We start from the raw sequence: 9,958 nt of genomic DNA on the forward strand, positions 1-9,958 counted from the left end.
CGTTCTAAATAACTTCTGTTCTAGTCTTATCAAACTACCTGCTGTCCCTTGTTCCAGGCTATTTCAGACATCGGGGTCTTTGCATATGCTGTTTCAACTTCAATGGGCCAGATTGCTTTATACCTCAGGACCTTTGCATGTGTTGTTCCATCTTCTTGGACCACCATTCTGTTTCCTGCATGTCCTTCATCCACTTAGTATTTACCTATTCCTGGAGACAGGAATCCAGGCGCAAGCATTACCTCTTCTATGAAGCTCCTCAGGCTGATTTTAGTACTCCTCTTGCTCTCTCCATAGTCCACTCTACTACTTTCATTATAGCATACATCACGCTGGATAAACTGAGGACTCAGATGTCTGTTTTTCCCCACTGGGCCATTTTATGCAGTCCTGTGTCTCCAACACCTATCAGAGTTCTGGCTCCATGGTAGATTGTTAATAATTATGTTGCATTTAATATATGAAAAACACAAACAAATGATTTTTAAAAATCTGTGTCACACAGAAAGAAAACTTGGAACTCTCAAGATCTTATAACCTGAGCATCCCTCTAAATGGAAACTTTCAAGAGCAAAATGGAGCCATAACCTGGAAAGAAGTTTTGTTTGAGGCCCATGTGACTTGACCCCTTGTATACAAGCACTTATAGGGTTAGATTATAGAAGTAGAAATATTTATATGCCCACATATATGTGAGTTCACTTTATTCTGATTATATTCTGTCTTCTTGGGCTTAGCATAGCCCACAAGTACTTCAGTTTGTCATATATGAAGGAACGGAAGTTATCTTGCAGCTGCCCCAAGATGTCTGCTCAGTATCTTTCATCTGGCCAAATTGGTGCCCCATTGAGCCCTCTCTTTCACTCTGCCACCAAATGCCTTTCCCATTCTTGGATGTGGAATATACCAGAATGTCAAGACAGATCTCCTACCAGGCAGGGCTCTGAGCCATCCTGCTGTTTTACAGAGCCAAAGGGCTCCCTGCATCACCTCAAGTACTTCCAAATGAACCCAGAAATACAAGTGGCGGGCAAGCAGAACACAAACATGCACCTGTAAAAATAGCCCTGTATTCACAGCCGCTCATGAGCTAGGTGGGAGCAGTAACAGATGGCTACGTCTGCCTAATTTTCCAATCCCTGAGGTTGTATCTCTCTCCTTCTCTTCCATCTCTTTTCCTGGAACATGGTTTTGGCAGGCAGTGGGTCCCTTGGAATCAACAGTATCCTTCAAAGTCATTCCAACATGGTACAGCAATCAAGGCCAACCCACCCACATGCTACCTAGAGTCTGAAACACAGGGTAATAAACATGAGTCATGCCCAAAATACATCAGTAACCTTGTTGGGTGTCCCTGAATTTTAACAAAGCACATTAGTTGATCAATGTCCCTTTTAAAAGTAAAGACAAAAGAAACTGGACTCAAATGAAAGTTAGCAGATATTTAGGCAATGTTATTTGTTGATTGCCAGCCACGGGCCTGGGCACAGCAGGCCATGCTGTCCTAATTCCTGCTGCCTTCCCACCACTAGGGCACCACCTATGGCCAATCAGTTTCCTTAGTTAGAAAAGCATACGGAACTTTGGATAAACATTGACTGAAGCTGATCTTCATAGCAGGTGTTCCCCAGAACAGACTACCAGTATCTCTCCAGTTATTAATGTTTGTAAATATTTTATAGTGATTTTAAAACTGTGAAACACAATGTTTTCAAAATCACTCAAGCTTCCTTTTGAATTCTATTTTGATAGTATCCTCTGTAAACTTCCTGGATCGTCATTAAAAGAGATTACATTTCAAATTTTATATAAGTGAAATATTAATATAGTTCTCCATATTTCATTTTCTTTATCATATAGGATAAAGGAAATGTACTTAATTTTTCCACCAAGCACCATGCTGATGCCCCCAGATGACTTTCAGGTGACCTAGTATTCCATACAAATATTATCATCTTCGATGAGCAGCAGGAGTAAACAAATTTAGGAGATAGCATGCTAAGAAAATTGGGCTTAGTCTGTCAAACATTTTTTGAACACTTACTACATAAGCATTGTGCTAGGCCCTCTAGAAGAATATTATATTGATATTAGTGGCCCGGTGCATGAAATTCATGCATGGGAGGGTTGTCCCTCAGCCTAGCCTGCACCCTCTCCAATCTGGGACCCCTTGGGGGATGTCCGACTGCCAGTTTAGGCCCGATCCCTAAACTGGCAGTCGGACACCCCTCTCGCAATCCAGGACTGCTGGCTCCTAACCACTCACCGGCCTGCCTGCCTGATCACCCCTAACCATGCTGCCTGTCGGCCTGCTCACCCCCAACTGCCCCCCCCCGGTCTTCTCACCCCCAACTGCCCCCTTCCCTGCCAGCCTAGTCACCCCCAACTGCCCCCCATGCCAGCCTGATTGTCCCTAACTTCCCCCCACTGCCAGCCTGCTTGCCCCCAACTGCCCCCCTTACGCAGGCCTGATCACCCCCAACTCCCCAACTGCCCTCCCCTCCTGGCCTGATTGCCCTTAACCACCTCTGCCTTGGCCCCGCCACCATGGCTTTGTCCGGAAGGACATCTAGAAGGACTCCCGGTCTAATTAGCATATTACCCCTTTATTAGTATAGAAGGTTATCCCTGACCTCACAGAGCTTTCTGTATAATGAGATAAACAACTAACTTTAATGCTTAGCAGGATGCAAGGGGTGAGGCACACTTACAGAGCACTGAATATATACCAGGAGCTTAATAGTCTTCATTTCACTAATCCCCACCACAGCCCTTTGATTAGATATCATCACCCTTCCAAAGGTGGTGAAAACTGAGGCTCAGAGAGGTTATATGACTTGCCCAAGGTCACACAGAGTAAAACATTGACATACATAAGCCTAGGTCTGTTTGACTCTGTACAACCCATGCTCTTTCTCTAAACTGAACCATGTTCCTTCTCAATAAAAGTAGTAGAATGCTGATCGCAGTACATTGGGCTCCATAGAGACAGCGCTGGGGCATGTGCGAGCCGGCCGGGCACTGGGTGAACTATGTGCTGGCTGAGGAAAAGTAATTAAACATGGGCAAAGGAGATCCTAAGAGGCCGAGAGGCAAAATGTCATCGTTTGCTTTCTTTGTGCAAACTTGCCTGGAGGAACACAAGAAGAAGCACCCAGATGCTTCAGTCAACTTCTCAGAGTTTTCTAAGTAGTGCTCAGACAGGTGCAAGACCATGTATGCTAATATGCATCATAGACAATTGATGAAAAAGACTACCACCCCCATATATAACTAATTTGTGCTGTGCACCAACAAGAACCTGATTTAAATTTCCATGACAATTTACAACCCCCATACTGTACCAGGCAAGGTTAGTGGCTATTGAGAAAGGAAAATTTGAAGACATGGCAAAGATGGACAAGGCCCATTATGAGAGAGAAATGAAAAGTTATATTCCTCCTAAAGGGGAAACAAAAAAGAAATTCAAGTATCCCAACGCACCCAAGAGGCCTCCTTCGGCCTTTTTCTTATTTTGTTCTGAGTATCGCCCAAAAATCAAAGGAGAGCATCCCGGCCTATCCATTGGTGACGTTGCAAAGAAGTTGGGCGAGATGTGGAATCACATTGCTGCAAATGACAAGCAGCCTTATGAAAAGAAGGGAGTTTTCAAGGCTGAAAAAAGCAAGAAAAAGAAGGAAGAGGAAGAAGACAAGGAAGATGAAGAGGAGGAGGAAGATGAAGACGAAGATGAAGAAGAAGAAGATGATGATGAATAACTTGGTTCTAGCACAGTTTCTTTTCTTGTCTATAAAGCATTTAACCCCCCTGTACACAACTCACTCCTTTTAAAGAAAAAAAATTGAAATTTAAGGCTGTGTAAGATTTGTTTTTAAACTGTACAGTGTCTTTTTTTGTATAGTTAATACACTACTGAATGTGTCTTTAGATAGCCCTGTCCTGGTGGTATTTTCAATAGCCACTAACCTTGCCTGGTACAGTATGGGGGTTGTAAATTGGCATGGAAATTTAAATCAGGTTCTTGTTGGTGCACAGCACAAATTAGTTATATAGGGGGGTGGTAGTTTTTTCATCTTCAGTTGTCTCTGATGCATATTATACGAAATAATTGTTGTTCTGTTAACTGAATACCACTCTGTAATTGCAAAAAAAGTTGCAGCTGTTTCGTTGACATTCTGAATGCTTCTAAGTAAATACATTTTTTTTTTATTAGTATTGTTGTCCTTTTCATTGGTCTGACTTTTCTCTTCTTGAGGGGAAGCTAGCCTTGCTTTTGCCCATTTTGGATCATATGATTATTAGTGTTTATCTTTTCATATAGTTAGCTGATAAAAAGTTTTTGTCTACACACCCTGCATACTTGTGATTCGGGTAATGAGAGTTGAATTGAGACAGTTTTCATCCATAACAAACTCAAAATTCTTGATCAGTTGATTAATTTTCACATAGCCCAGTTACATTTACAAAGTGAAAAGTAACCACTCTGCTCACAGCATGGGATTATTAGAATCAAACATTTGAAAGTGTCCTTGAAGGACTAATAGAAATGTATGTTCTAATCTTTACATGAAGACTTGACATTTTTTAAAACTCCCATTACCATGTAATGGCAGTTATGTTTTCAGTTCCCATGTTAAAGAAGGCCTGATAGTGTATCCCTAAAAGCATGAGCTTAAAATATAAGACTGCCATATGAAGTTTTTTGTTGACATTAGTCCTGGCAAAGGCTCTGGGGAAAAAAAAGTGCTCACTGTAAATGTCTTTTATTTATCTAAATATGGATTGCTTAGGAAACTTGAGACTCCATTAAATATATTTTTAATTAATTGGGCCAACTTTTAAAATTGTATGCCACATTTAAGATCGAGTATATTTTCCAAATTATAGTTTGCCCCTTTATAAATCAAATAGACATGAGGGAAGTAAACTTTGTATCACAGATTGAATTGTCCAATTTCTTTAAATTTTGTTTTTATAAAACTCAAAATTCATTAGGGTGATATGTTATCCGCTTAGCTGTGGAGGAAACAATTTGGCAATTTTTGTGGGTTTTGACATTATCATTCTCTTACGGTGCCAGTGTTTTAAAATAGCATTCTTGCAATTTTAAATGCTTTTGTGATGGAGTGCTGTTTTGTTATATAATGTTGACTTGGATATTTTCACTTGTATTTGTTTATGTGATTTCAGGAGGAATACTGAACATCTGAGTCCTGGATGATACTAATAAACTAATAGTTGCAGAGGTTTAAAAAAAGTAGTAGCATGCTGGGGTGACTAGGCAAGAAGGAGTTAAGGATGCTGATATAGATATCAGAAAGAGCTTCAGGGAGGAGGTGGCATTTGAGCTGAGACTTGAAGGAATATGAGTTCAATAGGGAATTCATGAGAAAAAATGCCAGCCTAAGGAAACCAAAAGTGTGTGAGCTCTTCATTCAACACATTTACTTAACATGTATATGTGTTGAACCCAGCTCCAGGTACTAAGGAGACAGAGGTGAGCAAGACAAACAAATAAATTCCTTTTTTCATGGCATTAAGGTTCTAATAGAGGAAAGAGGCCTAAACAAACACTATAACAAATTATAGATGCTACAATGTGGCTGCAAAGTGTACAGAGCATCAGGTTGAGAGTGACGTTGAGGCAGGGAGAGAACGGGAATGTCCTAGATAAAGTGATCAGGGAGGGCTGTCTGGGATGTTGATATTTGAGCAGGGAGCTGAATGGAATGAAGAGCAAGCTGTGCCCCTGTCCACAAGAGGAGCTCTCCAGGCAGAGGCCCTGAGGAGGGAATGAGCTTGCTCGGAGGATTCCAGTATGGTGGAGGCAGGCTGAGCAAGGGGAGCTTAGTAGGAGAGAGGCAGGGAGATGAGCAGGGGCTGATGCCAGAAGGCTTTGGATTTCAGTCTCAGAGTGATGAAAAGCCCCAAGAGGGTCCTGAGAAGGAGCATAACATGCTATCATATATTTTAGGGAGATTCCCCTGGGAGCTGAATGGAAAATTGCTTATGGGGGCAAGAGGAGAAACAGAAGGCTGACTTATGAGACTGTAGCAGTCTAGGTAAAAGACTATGGTGGCCTGGAAAAAGGTGCAAGCAGGGCAAGTGGCCTGCTTTGGAATATATTTGGGTGATAAGTCCTACCAGGTTTCTGTTCTGTTGAGGAAGAAAAGTTTCTAAGAGCCTAGAATGAAGGATAGATTCTACACACCTGAGATAAAAAGATTGACAGTGAGCCCGTGGCTCCCTGAAAGAGGGGAGCGACCAGAAGGTATGTGGAGGAGTAAAGATCTGCAAGTGACTTGGAGAGTAAGAAGGACCACAACCCAAATCAAAGTGTCTACCAGAGAGGGAAGGTTTCAGTGGGAGCCAGGAAATTGAGGAAGGATCTGTGTCTGGATTAAGGGTATAGATGAAGTTGTTTGCAATTAACTAGAGACTCTGAAGAGTATAGTGGAAAGGGTTGGGAGGGGAACAATTACATCTGTTTCCGGGAGAAGGAAGCACAGAGCCACAAGGGGTTGGAAATGATGGTGACTGGAAAAGTATTTTTCAGTTTGGATGAAAAAACATAGGTGAGTCATAGGGGAAATAATTGGCGTAGACATTTCCACAGAACTAGACCTGGAAGTCTCTGATGGATTGAGTTCACTGATGAATTGAAGGACTTGGACCTCTCTGGAACAAGCCAGCTGCTCCTGGAAATCCTAGATCGGGAAGGCTGGCAATGGGATTGTTTGGTTCCCAGGAGCCTCACCAAGTGCTGGATATGAAATTAGCTCCAGATGGATGGAAGGCCTTTCTGGATGACAGCCTTCACAGCTTGTCTTAACTGTGACTCCAAGGGAATTAAAAATAAAACACACACACACACACACACAACAGCAACAGCGTCATTGATTTTAAAATAACTCTAGGTGAGATAGTTGCCTGTACTTTCTGTTTCCTTTTACTCAACTTATACTTCTCAATCCACAGAGATCTGATTTCTACCCATTTCACTTCATCAAAACAGCACTGGCTAAGCTCACTAGTGGCCTGCCTCCATGTTGTTTGTTTCAATTGGCATTTTTCAGCCCTCATCTGACATCTCAGTTCGACTGACCAACCCTTCTTCAAGAAACACTTTCTTCCTTTCTAATTCCACAGTGATACTGCCTCTCTTGGTTATGCTCCTACCCCTTTAGCCACTCATTTTCTCTGTCTCTAAAACACTCTTCTTCTTAGCCTTTAAAATGTTGGAGTTGCTTAATCCTTGATTATAGGCCTTTTACCCTTGTCATTTTATCTCCCTTATATAGGCAAGCTCATTCATATTTCAATTGTCTAATATAATGGTGGCTACGGGAGTGTCCAGAGGTGTACATGACTAAGGCATGTGAGAAATTGCTTGAGAAGGGTCATTGCTACCCAAGTGGAAAATGTAGCCTTAGGGTAGATAATGAAGCCCAAGGAGAGTATATGTAGAGGGAGAAAGGAGAATTTAAGCTAGACAGAACTCTGGGGAATCTATTCACTGGACTGGAAGATGAATAGGCACCAATAAGTAAAGGTACTTGCTGTTATCATTCATCATGATTACCATTATTCTACAAGTTAAGTACATTTCAAGACCTGTATTTATTATCTATGCATTAGCTTTTTATTAGCATTCCCTACATTCCACCCATTGCCTTTATTCAAAGCATTCATGCATACTTTTCCCTAAGCAGGCTACCAGGTTTTGGTTTATCAATTCAATCCATCAACAGCAATTCTTATTGATTACTCAAGGATGTGTGGTGATGTTTAAAGCACTATAATCCATCTTTATCATCAGAGATTTTGATGGAATATTGCATCAAATATTATTATTGCAATAATTCTACAACTTATTGTTGTAAGCTTTTCCATCAACATCTATTAGAAAAGACACAAAGGGACCATATGTTTATCATTAATTTTATCAAGGGAACAACTACAGAAGATCCCTTCCAGCAATCAACAATAATTATTACATGCAACTAAAAGGAGTAGGTTCTACTTTTGAAAATCCACAATCTAGCCAACACTCATGTATATGCAAAGCCGTTATCTACAATGTATCTCACAGAAACCCTGCTGTTAAGCTTATTGACCCACTCTAATGAATTACCTGTTTTATTGACATCTGCACCCTTCAATTCCAAAGGTAACTACATATTTCCTTGATAGCCCACCTTTCCATTTCATTTTATTTTCAGACTGTTTTTCAGAGAACTCATTATAAAGGGGGTAACACTCATCTTGGGACCAGAATGCCTGAGTTGGAGCCTTGACTTGTAATTCATTCAATCATGAACAAAACCTCATTTTTCTCATTTCTGAATCTGTGTGAACAATCTTACAATCCTACCTTACCTCCCCTAAAAAAGCAGGTGGTGAGAGTATTACTATTAGGAAAAATTTTGGAAATCTAAACACAGCCATTGCCCTTGCTCAGTGGAAAGTTTAAGAGAGTCACCTGTTCTCTGCAGCTTTATGGCTTAGATTGTAGGGAACTGCTTCATGGAAGCCACCATTAATTGATTACAAGTGTATTTGCAGAATATTAGACACACCTAACTTCTGGTCTATCTGTAGATATGTTCCTCCCAATTAGATCCTCAAAATTGCCCTGGGAGATAAGGAGGGAAGGGACTAATTGTTCCCATTTTGCAAATGAGAAAAAGGAGGCTCAGGGCTGAGCAAACTGACCAAAATTACCAGCTAGAAAATAAACACCAGAAATAAATTTTTCAGATTCTTTAATTTATAGTTGTACACCTTGCCACAGCTTTAATATGATAAAATAAATCCTTTCTTGGTACAAGGAATGATAATTTAATAACCTGAGTTAATGCACCTCTAAAAGGGTTCATTTCTCCCCAACCTACACTGGGTAAAGTCTATTCGAAATTCTCAAAAACTGATTTATAAGAATCAGAAGGTGCATGAAGCTTTACCTATACAACAAAAATAATAATACTCAGCATTCACATGTAACTTCACATTTTGTAGATATTGACAATAAGCAATTAAAAATTTATTTCCTAAATGGCTATTACAATTATTTCAGAACATAAACCACATAGGCAGGTTTCCTTTTTATTGGATAGAAATGTTTTAAAGATCAATTTTAACAACACTACTTTAAATGTGCAGAGCTCAGAGCCTCATTCTGATGGGAGACATTCTTCAAGTCTTGCGCATTTAATTTACAACAAGCTTCAATAAATTGTTCTCTTTAGTGGTCTCATGTTATAGAGGTCACACACACACACTGAAGCTTAGCTGTAGACAGACACTGTACAGTGCATTCTAGTCATTTCAGCTTGGGACACAGAAGACTCCAAACTCATAGAAATGAAACACTATTGACCCCGTTTAAAATTCTTCTCCGGTTTTCAGGGAGAGAAAGTGATTCCAAAGCAGCTTTTATAGGTATTTGTCTGCATGAGTAAGACATTGCCTAGTCTGACACACTGTGATGTTTGCAAGGTGAAGGATGTATTTGAGATGAGAGGATTTTGTATGTGCAAAGTGGTATGGACCAAGAGAGCCCCACATGTCAGCTCTTTACACATGACCTTGGCTTGGCTGCACTAACTGGTTTATATGAGTTTTTATGAAATAGAATACCCAAGCCCCCTTTTTAATTACAAAATACTTCTCCCTCCCCCACCATCAGATTTCTACTCATTTCAGCACTGAAAACATGTCATCACGATTCCTAGTAGCTTGCTTCTCTTTCCGCTTCAGTAGATACCCTGTAGATGGGAAGTCACAAAACAGCTTTGCATCCCATCAAGTTGCCTCCACCCCAAAACAGCTGCAATGCTTATCTAATTAAACCCCAGCGCCAAACTGTGAGCTTCTGCATCAATCATTAATATTGTATTTTGGATCATTTTAAATTCTGACTGGGGGTATGTGGTTCCGCGCACACGGGTCTCTAAAG

At 40.6% G+C, this 9,958-nt stretch overlaps 1 pseudogene across 1 annotated transcript; it reads left to right on the plus strand.

Annotated features, from left to right (window-relative positions):
- Window positions 1-3,061: 3,061 nt before the first annotated feature.
- LOC307103968 (high mobility group protein B1-like) lies at window positions 3,062-3,758 on the plus strand (annotated as a pseudogene). Its single transcript has 2 exons — window positions 3,062-3,218; window positions 3,358-3,758. The product of its transcript is annotated as a high mobility group protein B1-like (transcript).
- Window positions 3,759-9,958: the final 6,200 nt, after the last annotated feature.

Source organism: Cnephaeus nilssonii, assembly GCF_951640355.1.
Source record: "Cnephaeus nilssonii genome assembly, chromosome: 8".
Taxonomy (NCBI): domain Eukaryota; kingdom Metazoa; phylum Chordata; class Mammalia; order Chiroptera; family Vespertilionidae; genus Cnephaeus; species Cnephaeus nilssonii.